The sequence below is a fragment of the Eschrichtius robustus genome, chromosome 4, assembly GCF_028021215.1.
Source record: "Eschrichtius robustus isolate mEscRob2 chromosome 4, mEscRob2.pri, whole genome shotgun sequence".
NCBI classification, from domain to species: domain Eukaryota; kingdom Metazoa; phylum Chordata; class Mammalia; order Artiodactyla; family Eschrichtiidae; genus Eschrichtius; species Eschrichtius robustus.
The window spans coordinates 96,712,102-96,725,738 of NC_090827.1; positions in this window are offsets into that span (position 1 = coordinate 96,712,102).

The following is a 13,637-nucleotide window of genomic DNA, read 5'->3' on the forward strand; positions in this document are numbered from 1 at the left end:
AGAAGAGAAAGAGACTATAGACATGGTAAGAAATTAAGAATCAAACAGCCCAAATAAAAGAATGAATATTAGAAGGTATTTCACATCAATCTAGTAAAAATAATATATAATCATTGTTGATTTCATACTTTAAAAAGCTAAGCAAAATTTATATGTCTTACCGATTCATTCATTTTCTTCAAAGATACCAATATCATCTTAAGGAAACTCTTCTCATGATAAACTAAAAAGATAAATTCTCAGTTAAACATCAAAAAGAGACAATTATTATATTTCACGTATTATGCCTCTCCACCACATACACAAACATGCAAACCTGTGCTTGTGTCTGCAGAAATCATGGATCAGGAAACCAAGTCACCATGGATTCTAGTAGTGAATCTGACTCAGTTTGATTGCATGACCCTGAACCATGTAAATTCTAATCCTTGGCTCTCAGCTTCCTCTAAAATAAACGATTTAGTTTACAGGTTTTCTAATATTCTATAATTTAGCCTTAATACTCTATGTTTTAGGGTCCACGTAGTTGTCCATCTGATTTACAGAGTATTTGTATGTGGCCCTTGTTCCACTTTTGAGCTTTTGTTCACATCATTTCCTTCTCTCTTTGCATTCTCTCAGTCTTTGCTGCCTGTATAGCCTAAATCCAAATGCACTGATTTATCTGTAAGACCTTCTGGGCACTAATAAATTGTCACTTCTTCTTTCATGCCTGGTCAATGGTTCTGTGTAGGCTACAATAAAAGAATCCCAACACTTTTATCTGAGAATCAAGTCATATTTGAAGGAAATTAATATGGATAGCAGAATATAGTCGATCTTATCAAGCCCTGGCTTCTCAAATCCTCACTTGAGGATGGGACTAATAAATCCCACCATGTTTCTATTCAGTGTGCTCCTTTCCTACCTGCCACCTAAAATCCAAGAAGCTCTGTTATCTGTTCTCTTCTTATTTATTTCTTCTTTTCCTTTAGAGAATCAAGTGCAACTCAGTTTTCTACCATACTGCCTGGACCTGCATCTCTATTACAGACAAAATATATCCCCGTACTTTTCACTGAGCAAGTTTTACTCCTCCCAGTCTTAAATTATAATGAGCTCATTCCTTTTCAAGTAAACTAGTTCAGTTAAATGTTACCTTTGTTTTCATGAATAGAGGTTAGCATGCAGAAACTTAAATAGAATTAAAGTACATTTTGCTGGAAAGAAATAGCTCAGAATTAAGCAGAAGAGAGGTATCAGGGTTGCCAACTCTTTAGCCCTGGGTTTTACATTTCTGGCTTCAAAGCAGCTGCTTCCAATCTCATCATAGTCCTGCTATCAGGAAAGGGGGGATTTGAAGTAGATGGCAATTTACACATTGTAAGTTTCATTTCTGCTCACATTGCTTAAACCAAAATATGGCCATACCGTGTTGCAAAAGAATATAGGATATGTTTTTCTAGCTGAGCAGCCATATGGACAGATAAATCTCAGGGGGGGATTTAAAACTAAATGAAAGAAGGTGTCATGGATATTTGTGCACAGTTTTTTTTTTTTTTTTCTGCCACATATTGTTTCCCCTGGAAACTTCTCATTTTCACTCACTACTACAAAACATAGAAACACTCTCCACTTACTTCTAAACCAGTACTTTTGGCTAAGATCTCAAATACAATAACTTTTGTTTGATAGCAAATTTTTCTATATAGGATATCTGGATTATGTTGGCAAAGGTGAGAGTCATTTTCATCTTTCATCTTTTCTAACTTCTTAAATATTTGACATGAGCTACACACTTTTACTTCTTAAATCACTTTTTTTTTCTGAATTTATGTAATAATCTCTCCTCTTTCATGGAAGAGAAGCTCTGACACCTGTTCTCTATTTGTACATTTGAACATTATGAACTTTAGATGGCAATCAATCTCTCATTCTTCTCCACAAATACCTTTGCATAAATAGTGATGTTAGCTGAGATATAGCCTCAATATAAACAACTTATAATAAAGTAACTTGTAAGCATTGAGTAACCTTGTGTACATTATAAACTTCTTTACTTGAAAGTCGAAAATCCTGAAATCTAATTACTGCAGTTGATTATTCAAACGTCTAACTCAAGGGCCTCTTGAGATTATAAGATCCCAAGTGGAGTGAAGCACACATCACAAGTAGAGAGTATTTTTTGAACTGGTTGTGGAGCTCAGTTAGTTCTTTTAGGGGCTAATAGCTCACCCACCCTCTACCCCAGCCATTCTAAACAAAGTAATCCTCCCCATTTCCTCCTTCACAGTTGACTGGGCTACAGATGGTGATCTAAGTTGGAATGATCATCACTTGATACCCAGGTATTTGGAACAAAAAGTGTGGAGGAGAGAGTCTAAGAGAGACAAGGGGAGATAGAAAGCTAGAGCACAAAAGAGTCAGTTCCACTGTGCAGTAAAGCAGAGAGAGACAGTTTGCAGAAAGAGAGAAGGAGCACATGACAGGAGAAGCAGAGAAAAAGAGGGAAATTAGCACATCCCGGTTCCCTATCAGCCTTCTAGTTTCCTGTTCCAGTCTTCCCTTAGTCCGGGCTGGACATTGAGGACCCTGTGAAACATTTCTGACTTCTCTTTGGAAACTGACATCTTTATTTTGTTCAAGTTAATTTCTGCAACCTGCAAGTAGAGATCCATGTAAAACTTCAAAATTCTGCATATAATAGAGTAGCTACATATCTCTACAGATGAGCTAAACACAAAATAGATACTTAAATGGGAATTTGTGTGTGTTGTTCTGGGTTAGTTTCAGCACAAAAGGTGAAGAAACTTTTCAAACTTTTCTGAGAAATAGAAGTAACAAAAAATATGAGGTGATTTATAGCAGCTGAGTATGTTAGCATTGAAGGAAATTTAATGAGTTTTTCGAAGAGTGGATATTTTGATGATATAATTGGAGATGAGTTACCTACTACAATAATTACAATGAGTCAATAACTACATTTCACAACACATTAGATAGATTTGTTCAATTCTGATTAAGAAGGAATTGAGTGACCTTTTTCTTCCTTTTCTTTTGGCCGCTTGTTTTGGGAACATAAAACATGGATTCTGCCTTTTCACTTTCTTGCATTATAAAATCACTTCACTTATGGTTTTATGCTAGTTTAGTCATTTAATTCTATTGATCACCTCAGTTTTCCCCATACACAGCCATAATTATGCTGAAATAATTATTAGTTCTACTGATAATTATAAGGCACTTTTGGCATCAAAGTCATCAAGGAAATCAAATTAGGATGTGATAACAAACATTTCTTTTCTTTCTTCTTACTGTTACTTTTCAACAATAGATCTTTGTTACCAGATAAATGGTAAAATATGCAAGCTAGAAAGAAATGGCAAAGAGGTGACAGCAGTAAACTCTGTGTTTGTGTGTATATGTGTGTGTGTGTCAGAGAGAGAAAAAGAGAGATAAAGACAGACAGCAATTAGAACTAAGAAAGGATGCCAACCAAGAGGAAACATAAGAACATAAAGACACATTGGAGAATATAGCCTTTATATGACTCCATGTATAAAGATTATGAAGGCTAGCAACTGGCCTTGCATGACAGAATATTCAAATAAATCTGTGCCACTGAGAATGTAAGCTTTCTAGAAACGAGTTTGGGATTAAGACATTTAGTTCATTTTAACTACACCATTTAGTTGAAACATTTGTATAATTTCAAATGATTAATTAAATCATTTATTTGAAGTTATTCATGTAGATTGGTTATAAAAATTGAAGTGTATATTGTTTAAAGGGTTTCATTGAACATGAATTCTTTGAAACAAAAAAGGTCATTTCTCCCCATTTACTATGCAAAATAAAGTGTAAATCACATCTTTTTTGCTCCTTAGAATTACAGTGACTTTACTGGTCATCAATTTTATCCTTTTATGCTGATATTGTACAGTCATAACTTCACCTTAGTGCAGCCCTTGACCTATGGCACTGATTTAAATGTATATTCATGAGTGCCTTTGTAGTGATACAATACCAATGGACATAATACTGTCATTAAACCACAAGTCTAGAAATTGGTATCTTGACTGAATAGTAATTTAGTCCAAATTTAAATATACAGAATCCAAGATTTAAGTATAACAGGTCTTTCAACTGAAGGCAAAATGGTCAAAGCATGTTACCTAAGAATAACAAATGACATAATATAAATTATGTTGTACTGGCTAGCATGTTAAGCAAAAGGCAAGATGCCAACTGCCTAACCTCTGGTGTAGCAGAATATGGTATACTTTCAATTGGGTGTTCTGATTGCACTTGCTTGAAAATTTAAATGCACTCTGGAGACCATATTCCCACATATCACCCCCCTTAAGGACACTGTGGTAGAGTAAAAGCATGGAAAATGAGAATCTTCCTTCTTAGATAAGAATGGTGAATCTAGTGGGAAAAGTAGGGATGTTAAAAAGATGTGGGAAGTGATCTCACACATTCAAAGCTCTTTACTGTTTCTACAAGGAGCTCTGGGGTAATACATTGGTGGAAGCTCCAAATCACCTTCCTGTTGTAAATCTATGGGAAAATGCCAGATGATTCTGTGGACTACAAAAGAAACTTCTCTCTCTTAGTCTCATTTAAGAAAAAGTGTGGAATCTTATTCTCCATTTTTTGGAGCAGATCATTGCTGTGGTTGTTACCTGAGGCTTCAGGAACATGGATGGTTTAATAAGAGAGAATCTGTCAACAGTATCTTAGACAGGTAGGCAATAATGACGATCTATTAGAAAAGAGAAATTGAAAAATGTGAGGAGTAGAAAATATATAAACTTAATCTTTAGTCTTTAGAAAACAGGTGCTAAAAAATGTAGAACAAACACGTCAAGATATCAGTTAGAGAACTGGAAAATGGAAGGAGGAGGGAAAAGAAGAGGAAGTATTTTTCAATGGTAACAATACAGCCTGTTAATTTTCTTCTCAAAATACCTCCAAAAAGCTATATATTGCCTACTAAATTTGTTGAACATGTAACCTGTCAGATTTCACAGATGCATTCATATGGTCATTTTTATTTTTAAAAATAGATTGAAGAAGTCAGTATTTGAGAGTATTTGGTATTTAACAGTAAGCTTGGATCAAAAATTAAAATAATCATAATAATTAGAAATGACTGAGAATGGAAAGAAGGAAAGTGAAGAAAAAAACTGGTTAAAGGGCTTCTAGGCAAGTTATGATAGAGTCACATACTCAAGGGCTTGGACAACCGAGGCATAACAGATGATCTAGAAAGGAACAATAATGATTATTTCAACAATAGTCCACTAGCTTGTAATCCAAATTCTCTTTTATTTCATCCAGTTAAGTTTAAACTCTTAGAAAGTGGAAAAGATAGGATTAAATAATGGAATATGCTTTATTTTATTTTTATCTAATTTTTCATTCACTGATTCAATTAATATTGTTGACAACCTACCATGTACCAGTCATTCTAATAGATACTGAGATCAGGGTAGATAGAATAGGCAGAGTTCCTGCCTTTAGGAACTTACATTAAGTCCAATAAGAAAGACACTATTCTATTGATTACAAGTGTCATAACTGTTTAAAATGAGGAAAAAATAAAGATATAGTTTAATATAAGAATTTCTGGTTGTATTCTGCAATTTTACAACTGCATCATATAAACATCATCAATTGTTTGCTATTGACCAATTTTCCAACATTTCTCCATTAGCATATTACAACATCTTTGCATAAGGTAAGGAGACCCTGCAATCTCCATTGTATAGACAAGGCCAGCAAGCCCAAGTTGCACAAGAGGCTTGCCTGAAATAATACAAGAGTCAGAGAACTACAGTCCATGGCACAAATCTAGCCTGCTCTCTACTTTTGCACAGCCCACAATCTAGGAATGCTTTTCTTTTTTCCATTTTTAAGTAGTTGAAACATATCATTTGGAGAATAATATTTTGTTATACATGAAAATATATGAAATTTAAATTTCAGTGTGCTAAATAAAGTTTTATTATAAAACAGCCATCCTCCTTCATCTGCATATTTTCTATGGCTGCTTTCACTCTGCAGTGGCACGTCTGAGCAGTTGGAAGAGAAATCACGTGGCCTGCACAGCCTAAAATATTGATAATCTAGTCCTTCACAGAAAATGTTTTTCCACACCAGGTAATAAAGGAAACAGTCCTTATAATTTTCATAATATTTGAGTTTTATTGACTATTTAATATATGTGAGTCACTACCATTTACTCTTTGCACATATTAAATTAAACAAACATATTTATGAGGAAGAGACTCCATTTTAGAAATGTAAAAGTGAAAGATGAGATTTTTTTTAAGGTCAGAGAGTAAGAGTTTTGAGCAGGGTTTTTAACCAGGGAAGATTGGCTCTAAAACTTAAGCTGTTTTTCACTATTCTATATTCATAGTAGGAATAGGCTGAGTCCTCATGATTTTCAAGATCCTTTCTAACTGGAAATTGTGATAATTCCTTAATCTGAACCCCAATCAATTTTATATAAATGAGTCACACTTTTCTGACATCTTTTTAGTATTTTAGATGTTAATGGTGAACTCTGATAGTTTTCTTTGCTGCTCTACTGTTTGAAACTGAAAGTTAGTACAGTGTCACGAAAGAGTCTGCTTTTTGGTTCACATATTTTTACACCTTGGTGATTTTCTACAATTTCTATGGCCATTCATTCTTCAATGGCCATGGAACTGATTGTATTTAAAGATGTGTGGTAAACTCTTAATTTCTAATCAGGCCAGACATCTTGTTTATTTTTTTTTTTTCTTGGTAATCTATTAAAGAGTTTGGAACTAAGTAGGAACTTAATCCACATTTCTACTGTGACCTGAGTGGCACTATTTAAGAAATGAGTCTTCATATTCAAGACCTACACTCAAATAAAAGGTAAATAATTAAACACTATCAAGTTGGATTAATTGTGATCCATAGTGTACACACAATATCAGAACAATTGTCAAGAAAATTAACTTCAAATAATATCACTGACTTTTGCCCTGAATTAGTTTAAGCGAAGGGAACAAGACGAACGATTCAGGGAGCTTACTTTCAAGTTTAATTGTACATTGCAAACTTCGGCTCAGCACTGCCCTTGGAGAACTTTCAATAATCTGGACCAAAACAACAAGAGAACTGTCATCTAATCCACATGCATACTAATGTAACTACCCCAAAATCTTTTTTTTTTAACGTCTTTATTGGAGTACAGTTGCTTTACAATGTTGTATTAGTTTCTGCTGTATAACAAAGTGAATCAGCTATATGTATACATATATCCCCATATCCCCTCCTTCTTGCGTCTTCCACCCACCCTCCCTATCCCACCCCTCTAGGTGGTCACAAAACACCAAGCTGATCTCCCTGTGCTATGCAGCTGCTTCCCACTAGCTATCTAAACTGGGATGAAGAGTAGCATTGACATATATACACTACCCCAAAATCTTTAATCCTGTGCCGAATAGTTAGAGACAGTAAACCAACAAAATTCACCAACTCTCTGTTGAAGGTATGCTCTATGTCAGTTTCTAAGCATTTCTTTCTGAATGAATAGAATCTAGATGAGCATAGAGTCTCTAGATGAGAACAGTATTGAGTCACTTCTTCAAAAGCCTCTTCCTTCAACTAATTCTTCATTACTCAGTGTCTTTTCTTGTCATTTTCAAAAATTATTAATTCCCTCTACTTGCTTTTATTTCTAATATTATTTTGTCATGTATGTGTATATGTGCGTGTTTATGTATAAAGTCCATTCATCACTAAATTATAACTTGTTTAAAGGTAAGAGTCAAGCATTTTTTATAGCTATCTGACACTTATTTTAGTAGTATCAATTCTATAATTTTTATATAACAATTTTGAAATAATGAGGTCAGAAAATAAACAATTTTTAAAAGCTAATTTCATCTTGAAATTTTAATAAAAAACATAATATTGGGATATTTGTGATCTTCATGACAAAACTCAATATCAATATAATTACTGTCAATTTTAACTATAAACTATGTGCATTATCAATATACCATTACTTACCCTAGGAGGAGGCTGAACTGTGCTGAACATGAACTATTTTATTTAATCCTCAGACCATCCTAGTAAAATAGGTTCTATTAAAATTTTTATTTTAAGGGAAACTGAAGCTTTCCAAGAAGTCAGAGGTAGGAAACCAGCAGTACACCAAGACATGCCTGAATCAAGGTGCCAATTTCTTTACTTCAGGGTTCTACTGACTGTATAAACAAATAGAGAGAGAGTGGGGTAGAAAGAGAGATAGATAATTATTTAACACTAAAAGCATATACAGGATATTAAAATTAAAAGGTAAAGGTAAAATTAAAATTAAAGGTGATGAGGATAAATATGCATTCATCAGTGTATTTTTACTTTTTCTAATATTTTTAAGATGGCTGGATGAATAAGAAAGGAGTATTTCTAGAAGCTTTCCATGAAATCTAACTACAAACTGATAGGAAGTAAAGAAGAAATGGGAAGTGGTGAATATAGACAAAAAAGGGAAGAAATTTCAGGCAATTATTTATTCAGTTAAGTTTCCTATGTGACCCTAGGGGTGGAAAAATGTTCTTCTTCACTTGTATGTTCTTTAGCTGGTCTAATAATTAAACTGATATATGACAAATTAGCAGGAGATACGAAGTTTATATGTATGGGAGTCCCATGAAAATATGAGACTCCACAGCACTCAGGTAATTGAAGTTTATACACCATCCTGAGCCAAGGATAATGGTGTACTCATCTGGGGCTTTAAAGGAGAGGAAGACAATTCTGAGGTAGATGAGAATGACAAATATTTGCTATGCCATGCAGATAAGTCTTCCTGATACAAAAAAGTTATCTCTGGTAATAGCTTTCTCCCTGGCACAGGTCACGTGTCCAAATTCTTTTAGACAGTTAGGGGGGAAATGAAAAGCTCTTCCTGAGTCTGCTGGTTCCTGACTGTCTTTAGCTCAAAATAATCCACATGCCAAAGTGACACATTCTGGGGTGATGTATTCAGCTCCCACATGTCACCAAGAGCTTTCATTTTCCCACCCAAACTTGGAGAAGTATATGTTAACAGAGAAGTTATATTTCAGGTTGTAATGAATGTCGATAAATATTGTAGCCCTATTCTGTAGCTACTTTTTTTTCCCTTTTTTTCCCCACGTGGTTATTTCCACAGTCCATGATGGCAGTAGGACCCAGGGGAGGAAACAGATATAATTAAAAGAAGGTATTGAAGCACACAGGAACTGAGGACTGACTCATCTCTCTCTTTTCATTGCCTCCTCGTGTTAATGCTTTCATTTAAAGTGTCAGAATTTGAGTACTTGTTATAATGATTGTACCAACATGTTAGTCATACCTTACAAATCATCTTTTTTTAAAACAGAGAAATACAACAAAATTTAAATGAATTGGTAGTAACATTTAAGTGCCAAAAGTGTTCTACTTATTGGCCCTAACAGTGAAGTTTGTCTCCTATTAAGTAATTTTTAATATACTATACAAAATTTAGCAAAAGAGGGAATATTGGCATTGGTATTAGCATACTTGAATTTATTTTCTATTTTTATTTGAAACTGTATAAACATCTCTATGCAAAACAAAATAATTTTTAAATGACGCAGAATAAGTTGAGCTCTTTTCTTCTGACAGTAAACAAAATCTAAATCAATGTAAGGTTGTAAGATGTGATTATTTAACATTTGGGCCCAGAGGCAAGTGTGATTCCAAGTGACAAAGGTGATTGTAAGTACTAGCTGAGTTCCTCAGAACTCTAATTAGTTCATCAGATTGTTCAGTTTTTTACTTCCTATTATATTATGTATTAGTAAGACATAATAGGTGATGCATGTCGAGGTGATTACAGCATGCCTCTGGTGAAGTTGTAAGGCAGAAGTCAGAAGAAAAGGTTACTATTTCTTACCAGAATTTCAGTAATGACTCCAGAATTCACTGTCTACGGTATGTTCTTGCTATCATTATACAAATAACAAAAATAAGTCAATAGACTTATCCTGGTGTAATGCAAGACATGACTGACAACAAATTATAAATTTTGAATTATCTTGAGTTGTAATCTCAGTTCTTATTTAATAAAATTTCTTCCTGTGTCTACTATTGTTAAAAAGTACACGCTAGATAAAAAAAAAATTCTCAGAGATCAAGTTTTGTTATTGCCTTGGTCATTAAAAATACTTCTTTGCTTGCTCTTTTAGTTTGTAAAACCTGAGGCTATAAGAAAAAAAAAAAAATGCCCAATACTATTACTGAATATAATCCCCATTTGACCAGATAAATTCCTGGATACACAGAAGAAAACCAAGATGAACTAAAGGTTAACAGAGTCTTCTTAAATTTTATAGCTAGATGAATAGGAAATAGAAAAAAAATAAAACAAGTAGATGAGATATAATACTATTCAAATAAAATTTCTATAAGGACATAGGAGAAAGAATATAATGATCTTACCTGTATCCTATCCAGGAAACTGGATTTAGCTTCACTAATCCCAATACGAATTTTCACTTTATTTTCTAAATCATGCAATTTGCCTCTTCTGAAGGACAGATATTAACATTAGCACATTTCCTTTATAGCCTTAATAGGACATTTAATCTGCCTTCCTGACTTTACTTAATGGTTCTCAATAACTTTATTGCAGTTAAGAAAATGTAAAGTAAAGTAACTCTTTCTTCTATAATAAATTAACTATTTTAAAACATTTGGAGAGTCTGGAATGCTTTTACAAATTCTGCAGTAAAGAGATAGACTGACTTCAGCTCATAGCATCATCATAACATGAGAATTATTACTTGTCCATACAGGGAAGGCAAATGTTCATTATAATCACATTTCTAAAGTAAAAATATAGTTTTATTCTATGTTTCTGTTAAAATTAGACCTTAATTAGTATAATATTCTCATTTAATTATTATGATAATGTAAATATTTATAGGTTACAGGACATTCTTTTGGATAATTAAAACATAATTTTATTGAAACAAACCATGAAAAATAATGTAACAATTTAGAGTTCTCCTAAACTTAGTCAAAATAATTGAAGTTGATGTAGGTGAGTAGAATTACCTAATCCATGAACCATATTGCTTATGTTCTCAGAACTCTGATTTTTGCACTATCATCTTTTCTTTTCCCTCATCACCAAAAATGAAGTTTTCAATGTTCTTGCTCCTGGCTCCAAGTCTATCCCAAATGTCCAAGTTTGTCAGAAAAATGTTTGACAAAAAAATGTGCCTGTCAGTGACTCTATCACTAATCTGTCTTAACAGTCTGAGACAGTAAATAATATTGAGAGAAAAGATTATGCGTTGCATTAAAAAGCAGATCTAATATTTCCAACACCTTGTAGGTACAGGTGAGATTTGGGCAAAATTAAAAGGGTGGTGATTTTGAATAATGTTTCTGAGATCCATAGTGACTCTCATCAGGAAAATAAATAAACAAAAATTCAAGTGAAGATTTTAATGACAGAATATGAGATAATTTTCCTGTGGAATTCAGTTGATTCTGTATTGGGTAGGGGGCAATTGTGCATTTCTTACAAAGAGACTATGTATTATAGAGCACCTTGATCCTCAGGGAAACTGGAAACCAAACAACTTTCCTGGGCATATGGTCCTTTAGATGTGTCTGACTCCCATATTTGCTCTCAGGGAAACCTGAAGTTATTCTTGATTTGTGTTACTTTGGAGCTACACCACTGAAACCTCAGTCTAAACAAAAATGCTCTCTGTAGTTTCAGGTGAAAGAAAAAACATCCTTAGATATTAGAATGAGGCAGTGCTTTATTATGATAATGTGGAAGAAGCAGATTCTGTAACAAGTATTTGGTTGCCTAATAAGAAGGTCCAAAACCACCAATTTTCCTATTTTATTCATGTAATGAGCACATATAAGTGACTTACTGTCATCAGGAACACAAGGAATAAAGCAATTCAGTAAAGTAGTCAAGGGCATTCGTTCGATGAGTGGCAAAGCTGGGAAACTCAGACAATTCAACTTTAGAATGAGTCTGTAATTTATCACTATACTGCTGTCTCTATACTGAATAGATAAACATATTCAACAAATAATTTTTCTAACTTTTCTTTTCCTTATAAGTAAATCAAGGATAAAAATCCATGTCCTACTTATCTCTCTCAGTTAAAATAGTGCATGTAAATGCACTTCATAAAGCACATACTATTGCTCATAGTAGCATTTAATCATAATGGTAAAGACGTTAATTTCTCATAGTGAACCAGGTACATTGAAAAACATTACACATTGGTTATTTCAATTACTAAAACAACCCTATGAGTTTGAAAGGATCTGTTATCACCCTGTTTATATATAATGAAATTTTGCTGTAATTACAATTAATGTTTATAATACATACTTGTACTTCTTCCAATATTAAACAGAAAGTGATATAGAGATTTTCAAGAATGGTGTTATTATATACTTGTGTGTCACCATTAGTTTTGCAGTATTGTAATTAAGTTGTTACTAATAATAATTACATTTCTGAATTTCTCCAGTGATTTTCTGTTAACAGTATAAATTAGATCAGAAATGAGTTTATTTCTATAATAATCTCAAACTTTTTCATTTGCATTCTGATATGCTTTTTTGAATGGAAGAAAAATAATGGAGGAACAGCTAGATGCTGAAAATTGCAAGTGTTAATATATCAAAGCAGAAGAATGATTCTGTAGGATGTATGTTGATGGACAAATCATAGCTTGGAAGTATATAGACATCTTCCCTAACCCCTTATTTTAGATGCTGAAACCCATAGAGACCATTGTTCTGTTACTTCAGCCTTGTTTCTCTGGTATTTATGTGCCTAACAACTATCTGGTACTTTTATCAATTCTTAATAATCTTCAGTATATCTAATCAGATTAAATTTCAGACAGATTGTAATCAGACACAAACTATAATAATAGCCAAACACTTAGTATATCCCAGTGTTCTTTTATTTAAATATTTATAATTGTAAATTATAGATATTATAGATAATATAATTTATATTTTAGATATTTATAATTATAATTTTCAACCAACATTTTAGGGGCCAACTTTTTTTTATGTGCCATGATAGGTTCTGAGAAGGTGCTCATATTATCCATAGTCTAATTGGGAAGACAGGTTTATATTTCATAGAGTGATAAGGATAAGAATAGAAGGACATCTATATAGAGTTAGCCCAGCAAAGGGATGATTTACTCTGTTTGGAGAGATCATAGCATGCTTCCCTAAGACAATGATATTGGGATGAATTTCAGTGAACAGTAATTTCATATATAGTTAAAACTACCATAACAGTAATAGAAAAGAGAGTTTATGGTTTGCTATATTTTTAGAATAAAAGTAATATTACATAGTGTTTTCTGCTGTCCTTCTCAAAGGCCACAAAATCTTGGGATAATCTTGTAAAAGTGAAGAATTTCACACACACACCCCCACAAATAGCACAAGAATACATGAATTTAAAATTGTGCATTCACTGCAGCACTATTTACAATAGCCAGGACATGGAACCAACCTACATGTCCATCAACAGATGAATGGATGAAGAAGATGTGGCACATATATACAATGGAATATTACTCAGCCATGAA